Source organism: Saccostrea cucullata, unplaced genomic scaffold, assembly GCF_032062105.1.
Source record: "Saccostrea cucullata isolate Sc308-1 unplaced genomic scaffold, CSIRO_AGI_Scuc_v1 ctg4043, whole genome shotgun sequence".
In the NCBI taxonomy this organism is placed as follows: domain Eukaryota; kingdom Metazoa; phylum Mollusca; class Bivalvia; order Ostreida; family Ostreidae; genus Saccostrea; species Saccostrea cuccullata.
The window spans coordinates 1-13,876 of record NW_026935244.1 but is presented as its reverse complement, the minus strand read 5'-3'; the positions used below and the strand labels follow the sequence as shown (position 1 = coordinate 13,876).

At 37.7% G+C, this 13,876-nt stretch overlaps 2 long non-coding RNA genes across 6 annotated transcripts; both read right to left on the bottom strand.

Moving 5' to 3' along the window:
* Positions 1 to 1,008: 1,008 nt before the first annotated feature.
* On the bottom strand, positions 1,009 to 5,441 carry LOC134242305 (uncharacterized). 3 transcript variants are annotated; one of them, XR_009986824.1, is made up of 4 exons: positions 4,914 to 5,441; positions 4,813 to 4,859; positions 1,743 to 2,970; positions 1,009 to 1,680 (listed from the first exon to the last, which is right to left on the bottom strand). It is a non-coding gene; the product is annotated as an uncharacterized LOC134242305 (long non-coding RNA). The 3 variants fall into 3 exon arrangements; XR_009986822.1 differs by having other exon boundaries at positions 4,813 to 5,441; XR_009986823.1 differs by having other exon boundaries at positions 1,009 to 1,705; positions 1,771 to 2,970; positions 4,813 to 5,441.
* Positions 5,442 to 8,357: 2,916 nt separating this feature from the next.
* On the bottom strand, positions 8,358 to 13,742 carry LOC134242304 (uncharacterized). Of its 3 annotated transcripts, XR_009986820.1 has the most exons (19): positions 13,295 to 13,742; positions 13,075 to 13,187; positions 12,729 to 12,948; positions 12,478 to 12,626; positions 12,318 to 12,377; positions 11,870 to 12,189; positions 11,675 to 11,754; positions 11,328 to 11,535; positions 11,103 to 11,218; positions 10,706 to 10,973; positions 10,491 to 10,589; positions 10,057 to 10,381; positions 9,854 to 9,959; positions 9,581 to 9,679; positions 9,374 to 9,478; positions 9,143 to 9,283; positions 8,931 to 9,043; positions 8,733 to 8,820; positions 8,358 to 8,451 (listed from the first exon to the last, which is right to left on the bottom strand). It is a non-coding gene; the product is annotated as an uncharacterized LOC134242304 (long non-coding RNA). The 3 variants fall into 3 exon arrangements; XR_009986821.1 differs by lacking the exons at positions 11,675 to 11,754; positions 11,870 to 12,189 and having other exon boundaries at positions 12,478 to 12,948; XR_009986819.1 differs by lacking the exons at positions 11,870 to 12,189; positions 12,318 to 12,377 and having other exon boundaries at positions 12,478 to 12,948.
* Positions 13,743 to 13,876: the final 134 nt, after the last annotated feature.

Genomic DNA, 13,876 nt, shown 5'->3' with positions numbered 1-13,876 from the left:
GCTTTCAAAAGCTTTAAGCAGTATTATTGCTTTGTTAAGAGAGTGTTTTTTTTAAATACTTGAAAACCTAGTCCATATCATAGTTATATTAATTTCAGACATTTCCAAAAAATTCTTTTTGTCTTTTATTGTTAAATCTATTCTTTGTTTAGTACCACATGTATTATAGTTATTTTAAGCAGAAAAAATAACCCATTTTCATTCACCACAGCATAGCCAGAAATATTGTCCCTGTTAGAATTCTAACTCGATCATTAATTTTATATTCAAAGTTGCATGAACCATGTGTACATGATATGCAAGTACCTCAGCAAATCATTAACTATTCAAGAATTCCCCCTTATAAAGAAGTCAAGACACTACTGATCATGCTCAGAAATTATAAATTATTACATAATATTACATACAATAAATTAGAATGATATACATGTTACATACCTTAAAATTATATAATGTACATATTACATATTTTCAAAAATTCATTAATAATTCATTAAAAATATATAAAAAATAAGTGCTAGCCCTTTTAAAATCTACATTGTGTTAATGCCTAGATATGGATATCAACATATATATTCCTAGCTAATAAATACACACCCACCTAATAAATCTCTTTAAATATGACTTGATTCCCAAATCCCACCCAAAAATCAAAACTTAGGAAGGCGCTAGCATTACTAATTAAAGACATTGTGCTAATCACTACACTACTGTAATGGTTTGGACTGTGTGGATATTATAGGTCATACATTTTCTCCTAAATTCCTGTTACACTATAGCTGCCAACCATTAGCAATAAAGATGTACACAATGTCATATATTGTAGTCCAAAACCAACAAGACCTTAATTTATCTCAACTTCCACAATTACATAAACTTCATGTGCTTCAATGTTAACTAACAGAAAGGCATCCAATATGATAAAAAAGGTGATAAAGACCTAAATAAAGCAGATTATAGAAATTAATGGACTAATGTTCAGGCAACACAGAAGCATAAGTCATCCAGGCATCCACTATCATCACAATGAAAACAAATATGTAATCTATTGAGGCATACTATTGAGATATGAGGTAATATAATAATACATAGAAATATTGTAATGCTTCCATCCTCTCTATATAAATATGCCCCAATCTTCCCTAAGAGTAGTGAATCAAATACAAAAAATTTGCTAAACATGCAGTTATCTGGCTGTTTTTTAAAATCACATTGAATTTGATTAATAGTATGAATTGTGTTTCAATGTGGAAGGATTTAAGCTTTAGCTCCAATTTATCAATGGGCATAAGGATGCTGTGCTGGACATTAAAATGTATCCCACATCCCCTCACAACCCTCCCTCTATATTGACTGTGCTACATACATACAATCCTACCTCCATATTGGCTGTGCTAAATATTACATATTATATCCCACATTCCCACGCAGCCCTCCCTCCATATTGGCTGTGCTAAATATTACATATTATATCCCACATCCCCTCACAACCCTCCCTCCATATTGGCTGTGCTACATACATATTGTACCCCACACCCCCTCACAAGCCTCCCTCCATATTAGCAATGCTACATACATATTGTACACCACATCTCCTCACAACCCTCCCTCCATATTGACTGTGCTACATACATATTGTACACCACATCCCCTCACAAACCTCCCTCCATATTGGCTGTGCTAAATATTACATATTATATCCCACCTCCCCTCACAACCCTCCCTCCAAATTGGCTGGCTACATACATATTGTACCCCACATCCCCGCACAAACCTCCCTCCATATTGGCTGTGTTACATACATATTGTACCCCACATCCCCACACAAACCTCCCTCCATATTGGCTGTGTTACATACATATTGTACCCCACATCCCCACACAAACCTCCCTCCATATTGGCTGTGCTAAATATTAAACCTTGTATCCAACATCTCCTACCAACCCTCCATCCATGAGGAAATACTGCTGAGATTTAAGGGAGTGTGACTAACCACTGTACACAGTAATAAAACACATTCATTACTAATACTTCACTCTTTCTGAACAAATTACAATAAATAGTCACTATATAAAGTTTCCACCCCCCCTAATTTGTGTTATCTTCTATCTACTGATTCAACAATTTTTTTATTCTGCGGGGGAGAAAGGATGACTATGGTACCTGTATTCTTGAAGGTCACTGTGACCTATATTTACATTTTGTCCCAACTTCATCTAGATCAAATGATTCATTCATCAATTATCTTAAGAATTAGTAGTGATACAGATCATTGCACAATGATGAACAAATTAAACATTATTCATAGATAAGCTAGCATATATGTAATGAATTCAATATGTGCATCAATCAGCTAGCCCATTAGAATTCTTAAGTATCCTCAAATTCATCAACAGTCCAAGATCAAAAAATACCTCGCTATAATAATATCTGATGGCAAAATAAGTCATTGTTACGTACAGGTAGGTATTACTATGCTTTCTATAAGTTAATATTTATATACTTGTACACTCCTCAAAATTCTTCAATGGATAGGGCTTTCAGTTGAAAATATGACCCAAATGAAAAAACAGCAATAGGAGCCATTTAGAGAAGTCATTGTGACCTACTTTAGGGGTATGTTATATCCTCCATTTTATGATGGTTTGAATAAGGATTAAGCCTCAACCCATATCAGAAAGGCAACATATTCATGCTTACTAAAAATTTTCAAGAACACATGAATCCCATAAAAAACAATATAACCATGCACACACCGATTTAGCATCCAAGAAAATTTCAGTACATAAACATGTCATCTCACTGATTCAGGCTTCAACCCTTAAAAGTTAAGTGAATTACACAATTTCCACAGTGAAAAATGGCAAGTTTGCAAGGGTAGCATGTAACGAGTCTCACAGCTCTTACCACTCTCTTAATCCCAATAATGGGTAGCACATAATGAGTGTCACAGACCCATCCCTACTCTCTCTAAGAATACAGATTAAAGTAAAAAGAGTCCTTCTCTCAAATCCTAATACTGGGTAGTAAGCTCCTCCCTCTCTCCAAATCTCAATACTGGGTAATTCATAACAAATATCACAACCCCTCCCTCTCTCCAAATCTCAACACTGGGTAGCACGTAATGAGTCTCACAACCCCTCCTTCTCTCTAAATCCCAATACTGGGTAGCATGTAACCAGTCTCACAACCCCTCCCTCTCTCCAAATCTCAATACTGGGTAGCCTAACCCCCCTCCCTCTCTCCAAATCTCAACACTGGGTAGCATGTAATGAGTCTCACAACCCCTCCCTCTCTCTAAATCCCAATACTGGGTAGCACTGTGAGTCTCACAACCCTCCCCCTTCTCTAAATCCCAACACTGGGTAGCACATAATGAGTCTCACAACCCCTCCCTCTCTCTAAATCTCAATACTGGGTAGCACATAATGAGTCTCACAACCCCTCCCTCTCTCCAAATCTCAATACTGGGTAGCATATAACGAGTCTCACAACCCTCCCCCTCTCTCCAAATCTCAATACTGGGTAGCATGTAATGAGTCTCACAACCCCTCCCTCTCTCTAAATCCCAATACTGGGTAGCACTGTGAGTCTCACAACCCCTCCCCCTCTCTCTAAATCCCAATACTGGGTAGCATATAACGAGTCTCACAACCCCTCCCTCTCTCCAAATCTCAATACTGGGTAGCATGTAACGAGTCTCACAACCCCTCCCTCTCTCCAAATCTCAATACTGGGTAGCATGTAACGAGTCTCACAACCCCTCCTTCTCTCTAAATCCCAATACTGGGCAGCACTGCAGGTCTATTAACCCCTCCCTCTCTTTAATAATCTCAATATTTGTTAGCAGGTAACCAGTCTCACAACCCCTCCCAGTATCTCTATTCTACTACTGGGTAGCACTTCAGAGTTTTACCTTTGACCAACATAAGGGGTATGTTAAATCTTCCATTTTAATATGGTTTGAATAAGGAGCCCCATGTCAGAAAGGCAACATATTCATGCTAACTAAAAATTTTCAAGAACACATGAATCCCATCAAAACAATTAATAAGCACACACCGATTTAGCATCCTAGAAAATCTCAGTACATAAACATGTCATCTCACTGACTAAGGCTCCAACCCTTAATAGTTTAGTGAATTACACAATTTTCATGGTGAAAACTGACAATTCAGAAATATGAAGATATTTGAACTTTAATTCATAGATATACTTTTATGTCACCCTTAACTTCTCCAATACTAGACTCCTACTCTTCAATGCAGTGCGACAAATGGACAAAACAAATGCCTTACATTCATCAATGGCATGTACAGATGCCGATTAAAGTATAAAGAATTCCTTTGTATAGGCAGGAAGCCTTAACCCATATACTGTCCAAAATGATGTTACATTGCATCCAAGCTCCTCTCACAACCCCTCTCCCTCTCTAAATCTCAGTACTGGGTAGTTCATAACAAATATCACAACCCCTCCCCTCTCTCTAAATCTAAATACTTGGTAGCATGTAACCAGTGTCACAACCCTTCCCCTTCTCCAAATCTCAATACTGGGTAGCATGTAAAAAGTCTCACAACCCCCCCCCCCCTCTCTCCAAATCTCAATACTGGGTAGTTCATAACAAATATCACAACCCCTTCTTCTCTCCAAATCTCAATACTGGGTAGCATGTAACACGAGTATCACAACCCCTCCCCCTGTCTAAATCTCAATACTGGGTAGCATGTAATGAGTCTCACAACCCCTCCCTCTCTACAAATCTCAATACTGGGTAGCATGTAACAAGTCTCACAACCCCTCCCTCTCTACAAATCTCAATACTGGGTAGCACATAACAAGTCTCACAACCCCTCCCACTCTCTAAATCCCAATACTGGGTAGCACATAACAAGTCTCACAACCCCTCCTACTCTAGAAATCCAAATACTGGGTAGCACATAACTAGTCTCACAACCCATCCCCCTCATTAAATCTCAACACTGGGTAGCATGTAATGAGTCTCACAACCCCTCCCTCTCTCTAAATCCCAATACTAAGTAGAATGTAAACTCTTTCAATTGCAATACTGGTTAGAATGTACCAAATCTCACAATCCCCTCCCCCTTCTCAAAATCCCAATACTGGATAGCTCATAGTCTAACAACCCCTCCCACTCTAGATCCTAATACTGTATAGCATATAATAAGTCTCAAAACCCATCCCACTCTCTCAATCCCAATACTGGGTTGTCCTGCGAGTCTCACAACCCCTCCCCTCATTAAATCCAAATTTTGGGTAACACCACGAGTCTCACAACCCCTCCCTCTCTCTAAATTGCAATACTAAGTAGCCCATAATGAGTCTCACAACCCCTCCTTCTCTCTAAATTCCAATACTGGGTTGCAGTACATAACAAGCCTCGCATACCCCTCCCTCTCTCTAAATCCAAATACTAAGTAGAATGTAAACTCTTTAAATTGCAATATTGGTTAGCATGTACCAAATCTCACAATCCTCCTCCCCCTTCTCAAAATCCCAATACTGAATAGCTCATAGTCTCAAAACCCCTCCCTCTCTAAATCCCAAGACTGGGTAGCACATAATGAGTCTCACAACCCTCCCTCTCTCTAAATCCCAATACTGGGTAGCATGTAATGAGACTCACAACCCCTCGCTCTCTTTAAATCCCAAGACTGGGTAGCTCATAGTCTCAAAACCCCTCCCTCTCTTTAAATCCCAATACTGGGTAGCACTGGGAGTCTCACCTCCCCCCCCCCACTCTCTCTAAATCTCAATACATCTCTCTAAATCTCAATGGGGTAGCATGTAACAAGTCTCACATCCCCTTTCAAACCTAAATCCCAATACTGGGTAACACTACTACAAGTCTCACGACCCCTCCCACTCTCAAAATCTCACAGCAATAAGCCATTTTTAGAAAGAAGTCATTGTGACCTACTTTAGGGGTATATTATAGCCTCCATTTTAATATGGTTTGAATGAGGAGCCTCAACCCATGTCAGAAAAGCAACATATTCATGTTAACTAAAAATTTTCAAGAACACATGAATCCCATAAAAAACAATAAGCATGCACACACCGATTTAGCATCCAAGAAAATTTCAGTACATAAATATGTCATCTCACTGACTCAGGCTTTAATCCTCAATAGTTAAGTGAATTGCACAATTTCCACAGTGAAAACTGGCAATTACAAAATATTTGGATACTTGAACCCTAATTCATAGAGATACTGTAATGTAACCCTTAGCTTCCCAAATACTAGACCCCTACTCTTAAATGCAGTGCAACAAATGGACAAAACAAATGGTATGTACAGATGCCGATAAAGGTATAAAGAATTCCTTTGTGTAGGCAGGAAGCCTTAGCCCATGAACTATCCAAAATAATGATTCTGTTATATTACACCCAACATTCTCTTACAACCCCTCCCTCTCTCTAAATCCCAATACTGGGTAGCACTGCAAGTCCTACAACCCCTCCCTCTCTCTATAAATCTCAGTAATACTGGGTAGCATGTAAGTCTCACAACCCCTCCCCTTTCTCTAAATCCAATACTGGGTAACACTAACAAGTCTCACAACCCAGCTCCCACTCTCTAAATCCACAATACTAAGCATGTTTTTAATGAAGTCTCCTACAATATTATAGCCTCCTTCTCTCTAAATCCCAATACTGGTTTGCATGTGAGCCTCAACCCCTCCATATTTCTCTAAATCAATACTAAGTAGCACACACCGATGCAAGTCCACAACCCCTCCTTCTCTCTAAATCCCAATACTGGGTTGCCCTGTGAGTCTCAAAACTGTAATGTAACCCCTCCCAAATACTCTCTCTCTAAATCCCAAATACTGGGTTGCCCTGTGAAATATGTAACTGTCTGTCAAAATAATGTCGGTTATATTACACAACCCCTCAAAATCCCAATACCCCTCCCCCCCCTCTCTCTAAATCCCAATACTGGGTAGCACTGCAAGTCCTACAACCCCTCCTTCTCTCTAAATCCCAATACTAAGTAGCAGGTAATGAGTCTCACATCCCCCCTCTCTAAATCCTAATACTAGATCGCACACAACAAGTCTCATAGACCCTCCCACTATCTAAATTCCAATACTGGGTAACACTAAATATTAAAGGGTGCATTTTCATAGACCCTTGTTAAACTCAGTATAAATGGGAACCTTCAGCCCTTATTCTTCTAATGGCATAAACTTTTGCAACAGCTACCCCCTCCCCCCACACATTGGAGATTCTGTCCTCTGACATGCCAGTACTTGGCCCTAGCGAGACCATTACATTTCTTATACCCATTTATATTTGTTCAACTTTAATGCCCTTAATTTATGTGATGTCAACACTACAAAATAATGAATATCTCTTCAAAATAAATCTCATAATGAGCTCAAACACAACTCCTTAAGTGTATGCACAAAGATTAAATAGACTGAAAATCCCAAACCTTACTAAAATATCCATATTGAAATTCCAATACAACACTCAAATATTGGACTGAAGGTCACAGTTACACAGACTTAACACATTAATTCTAAGTTGCATCAAATGAAAATATCTCAAAGCTTAGGCCTATTATTAAATTATGTGATCTAGACAAGGATTAGAAGCAGTTGCAGAGGGATCGCAAAAGCCATCCATGGGACTGATAGGGATTAGGACTGACCCCTACCTCCCTCCCCGCAATGATTGGAGAGGGATCCCAAAATGTGTTCATGGGACTGAATTATAATAGGGATTAGAACCGACTCCTACCCCCTTCCCTAAAATGCCATATTATTTACAATGAATCAACAAAATGTGAAACTGTAAGGGCTAGCACACCATTACCAGGGTTACCAGAAGAAAAAATTACAATGAACCTTATATTAAACTCATACACACTTACAAACATAACATACACACATACAAATATATACGTAAGCTTGAGATGTGTAATGTCCAAACGTCAATAATTTTCACCAAGTCCATATCCTTTAATCCGTTATTCTTCTGCTGAGTCCCGTCAGTCTGGTATTCCGCTCTTTCTCCTGTATAAAACAACCAATCATAATCACTCAGGGTTTTTATCTCTCCAATTAGGAAAAGCACTAACGGTATTTAATTGAGAAAAGTAGCAACAAAATAGAGATATTATATTAAGAATTTTCTATCAATTCACATCCTGAATTTATATTTGTATCGAAAAAGTCATAAATTAAATTTCATGCAAGTTTTAATAAGTATGGACTCAAATGACCTATTAAGAAAGTTTGTGCATGGACTTAGATGATTTACTAAGAAAGTTTGAGCATGGATTCAAGTAACCTACTGAGAAAGTTTGAGTAAAAAGTGTATCTTGCCTTCTGATGTTCAAATCAAGCCACCAATCTGGAATCTTCTTCTGTCCTATAGGTTCTTCTATGACTGGTGTAGAATGCCAGTCCAACTCTCTGTCTGTTAACAAAGAACAAAGGAAAGTTGATAAAATAATATTAACACATTATCTAATGACAAAGAAATGATATTTTAAACAGAAAAATATGTGTTATGTTTTATTTTTATGTTAGATAAAAGTTCCTCACTTTCCATACAAAACATTAACGCTCTTGAATACTAGCTAGATCCAAACTAGCCTAACTTTATATATTATCAAATAATATAAAGAGTTTAACAGAACTAATGTTCTTAAAGTTATGGAATTTTTCAGAGTGAATTGAGTAGAGCTTGTATCTTACCCTCACTTGTACAGTAGGTTGCAGTCAATGTGTATTCAAACTTTTCCATCAACAGTAAGATTTGATCAAAACCAGCCTTGTCCCTTGTCTGTTAACACCAAACATGTACAGATCAGTTTATGAAGGTGTGAAGAATTCACCAAGTGAGAAATAGAGATATAACTTTACAGAATACAAGGAGTGGATCTTACTTCTTACCATTTCCTGCATGCCAAAGTCAATTCCAGCTCTCTGTACTCCTTTAGTTGGTGTTTAACTCTTCCTAACCCAAAGAATGGGTGACTGCAGTCAAAGATTGCTAAACCATTATTCTGTTAACATAGAAAGTTTAGAGTCAAATATGTGTTCTAATTAGACAGAGAATAGAAAACGAAATTTTGATAGCACAGAAAATGCAGATCATTTCCTACCACTGAACAACTGGCTGCTGGCAAAATGGACACCCTATACTCTGGCAATGATCTCCTCTTACTGTGTGGCTATCTGGTGTCCAGCTCTGGGCGTTCATGTTGACAGGTGATGTAATCTTCCAGTATTTTGTATCTCATTTTCTAAAGACAGAGATTTTACATCAACAGAAGCCCAAATCATGTGTGAAAGAGCAGAAACAACAGATTTAGTATATTTGATTTCTATCTTACCCTTTCTTCCATGGCTGGCTGCAGTGGATCTTTCCTGGCTAAACTCCTCCTAAAGAGTGATAGTTGTATTCTCTGCCACAAATTGAAGCCTTTCTAACCATTGTTCTGAAAATAAAGAGAGTCAAGAGGATGTAATGTGTCTTAATGGGGTTGACTCAAAATAAAAGATATCAATCAATTAAGTATCATATGCAACTTGTTTCTTACCATGTTGGCCAATGTTAGCCTGTTGGTTTCTTCTTCTTTGATCCTAGTCTTTATTGAATGGTCGTCCTCAGTTTGGCATCTGTCCATTCCTGCTGTCATCTGAAATATTGTCAAGAAATCGATAGTTTATTTAAGCTCCAAGTAGCTTAATTATAGAATATTGAGATTTTAGATCAAAGATTCATTCTTCATCAGCTTAGATGAGCACATAAATCATAATCAAGTGTAAAGAAGCACAAGCCATGGATTCAGCCCAATTAATCTGTATCTTACCCTTTCTTCTATGGCTGGCTGCAGTGGATCTTGGTTCCGTGGACTCCTCCTTGTAAGTGATGGGAATGTTATCGACCATGAAATCAAAGCTTGTGTAACCATTAATCTGTTAATATACGAGTCAAGAAGTCTAATGAATGTCCTTATTGGATTGACTAAGGACAAAAGATAGCAATCAAAAACAAATGCAGCTTGCCTCTTACCACTTTGGTCAGTATTGGTTCCTCTTCATGTGGTCCTCCTCTTCCTTGTGTGGTCCTCCTCTTCTTCACCACGTGGTCCTCCTCTTCACCATGTAGTCCTCTTCTTTTTGTGGTCCTCTTCTTTATCATATGGTCCTCTTCTTTTTGTGGTCCTCTTCTTTACCATATGGTCCTCTTCTTAAATATGTGGTCCTCCACATGCAGTGTGTGTTTTACCATTTTGGTCAATGTTGGATTGTCAACATAGTGGAAACCCAGTATCCTGGTTATGATCAAATTGTCATTGTGTTGTCGTCTGTAATTTTGCATCTATCTTTACCTCCATCTAAAAGGTACTTTTGTTGATTAGATACTAAGATTCAAGACCAAAGACAGCTTAGTTTATAAAAGTTAAAATTAGCAGAAGAAATGGAATCAGTAATTTTTTACCATACCGTCTATTAAGTGGTTGGCTACAGTTGATCCTAACTCCACGGACTCTTCTCACAAGTAATGTTGTCAGATTGAATTCTTTGTATTGGGATTTGTACTAACTACAATTCATTTAGAACAGAGTTAAAAGTCATTTAAGTTCTGTTCCAGTCTTAAATAAAGTGAAAATAGAAAATCAAAATCTAAATCATGAAAAAGTGTGCTGTCTATTTCTTACCACTTTGGCCAATGTTGGCCGGTTTGTGTAATAGATACTGAGTAACCTGGCAATGGCTCCTCTTCCTTGTGTGATCTTCTTTCTTGTGCGGTCCTCTTCCTCTTTGTGTTGTCCTACTTTTCTTCCCCATGTGGTCCTTTGCTTCTTTGTGTGGTCCTCCACATGCAGTGTGTGTCTTACCATTTTGGTCAATGTTGGATTGTCAACACAGTGAAAACCCAGTCTCCTGGTTATAGCCTCATTGTCATTGTTTTGCATATATCTATACCTGCATCGAAAAGTTTAGACACAGTTTACTTAAGCTCTTGGTACTTTTGTTGATTAGATAGATTTCAGATTTTTAGTTTACAAGAGTTGAGATAAGCAGAAGAACTGGAATCAGTCATTTGTACCTTACCCTTTATTCAGTGCTTGGCTTCAGTAGATCACAATACCCTGGACTCTTCTATTGAATAAGTGTTGGACTGTTGGTGGAATGCATTCATTGTATTGGGATTGGGGCTAACTACAATTCTGTTAAAATACAGATTCGAGAGTCAAATAAGTACTAGTACCAGTCTTAAATAAAGTGAAAATAGCAAATCAAATCTAAATTGCAAAACACCTGTTGTTTGTTTCTTACCACTTTGGCTAATCTTGGTCTGTTCTTATAGTGGATACCCACTATCGCGGCAATGGTCTCCTCTTCCTTTTTTGGTCCTCTTCTTCACCATGTGGTCCTCCTCTTCTTCACCATGAGGTCCTCCTCTACTTCATTGTGTAGTTACCTTCTTTGGCTGGTCTTTGTAATGTCGATGTGTTGGTGTCTGTAATTTTGCATCTTTCTTTACCTGCATCGAAAAGTTTAGACATCGTTTACTTAAGCTCTTGGCACTTTTCTTGATTAGATACTAAGAATTCAGATCAAAGGGGCTTAGTTTACAAGAGTTAAACTAGCAGAAGTATTGGAATAAGTTATTAGTACCTTACCCTTTATTCAGTGGTTGGCTTCAGTTGATCCTAACTCCCTGAATTCATTCTTTGTATTGGGATTGGGGCTATCTACAATTCTGTAAACAAAGTCAAAAGTCATTCAAGTACTAGTACCAGTTTTAAATAAAGTGAAAACAGAAAATCAAAATCCAACTTGCAAAAAAAAAAAAACAACTGGTGTTTATTTCTTACCACTTTGGCCAATGTTGGCCTGTTTTCCCAGTGGATACCCTGTATCCTGGCAATGATCTCTTCTTCTTTGTGTGATCCTTTTCTTCAACATTGTGTAGTCCTTATTTTCAACATGTGGTCCTTTTCATTGTGTAGTCCTCTTCTTCACCATGTGATCTTTTACTTTGTGTGGTCCTCTCCTTTTTGTGTTGTCCTCCATATGCAGCTTCTTTTTAACCACTTTGGTTAATGCTGGCTTATCAACAAAGTGAAAACCCAGTGTCCTTGTTATGACCTCCTTGTCAATGTGTTGGTGCCTGTAATTTGGTATCTATCCAAACCTGCATTGTAAAGTTTATACACAGTTTAATTTTAAAGTCTTGATTCTTTTGTTGATTAGATTTCAGATTTCTTAGTTTGCAAGAGTTACAATTAGCAGAAGAAATGTAATTAGTAATTTGTATCTTACCCTTTATTCAGTGGTTGGCTTAAGTTGATTCCCTTCTTTGTATTGGGATTGACTACAACTCTGTAAACAATGTCAAAAGTCACTAGTAATAGTCTTTAATACAGCGAAAACAGAAAACAAAATCTAAATTGCAAAATCAAAAACACTGTCTATTTCTTACCACTTTGGCCAATGTTGGCCTGTTTTTCTAGTGGATACCCAGTATCTTGGCAATGGACCTCTCTTCCTTGTGTGGTCCTCTTCTTCCTTGTTTGGTCCTCCTCTTCTTCCTTGTGTGGTCCTCTTCTCTTCAACTGTGTGGTCCTCTTCCTTGTATGGTCTTCTTCCTTGTGTGGTCCTCTTCTCTTCAATTGTGCGTTCCTCTTCCTTGTGTGGTCCTCTTTTCTTCAATTGTGTGGTCCTCTTCTTCACCATGTGGTCTCCTTTTCCTTGTGTGGTCCTCTTCTCTTCAATTGTATGGTTTTCTTCTTCACCAAGTGTTTTTTTCTTTGCGTGGTCCTCCATGTGAAGCTTGTTTCCTACCACTTTGGTAAATGTTGGCTGGTCGACATAGTGGAAACCCCACCTCCTGGTTATGGTCTCATTGACATTGTGTTGTCATCTGTAATTTGACATCTATCTATACCTGCATCTAAAAGTTTAGACACAGTTTACTTTAGCTCTTGGTATTTTTGTTGATCCTATACGAAGATTTCAGATTTCTTAAATTACAAGAGTTGAGATTTGCAGAAGAAATGGAATCAATAATTTTTCTTACCCTTTATTCAGTGATTGGCTTAATTTTAGTCGAGCTAAACTTCCTGGACTCTTCTTTTCAAGTAGTGTTGTCAGAGTGCATTCTTTGTATAGGGATTTGGACAAACTGTAATTCTGTTTACATAAAGAGTCAAATAAAATCTAATACCAGTCTTTAATAAAGTTACAACAGAAAATCAGAATCTAAATTGCAAAAATAAAAACTGCTGTCTATTTCTTACCACTTTGGCCAAATTAAGTTGGCCCATTGTTATAGTGGATACCCTGTATCCTGGCAATGGTTCCCTCAATGTGGTATCTGCTGCCTTCTGTCTATCCCTAGTGCCCTTGAGAATGGTAGAAACTGACACAAGATTAGTATAAGTCCAATATATTGAAAAGGATCCTTTTGATACATCATTCTCACACAAAGACATGTAACAATAACACATTTGGAAAAGGTACAAACAATCATAAATGAAAAGGGCAAAAAGGTGAGTTCTGTTAGTAATGTAAGTATGAAAGGGAAGGGGAGAGAACAGCAAACAAAAATATGTGCAAAAGAACCAATACATCTCACCTTATGTCTGGCTTAATTAGAAGATCAAATAACAACCTTATCTTGGGCTCCCTGAGTACCATTGGCTCCATTCTGTCTAAATTACATCTGCAAAATGTTTAATTTACCAATTAAATTAAAATTTAAATAAAATGATTCATTGTGCTAATATATTTAAAACCCACAGCAAATGAAATTTATTAAACATACATCATCTTAAGTGGAGAGGGCTTATATAGGCTATGTCTGCTGCCTAATCCATTTA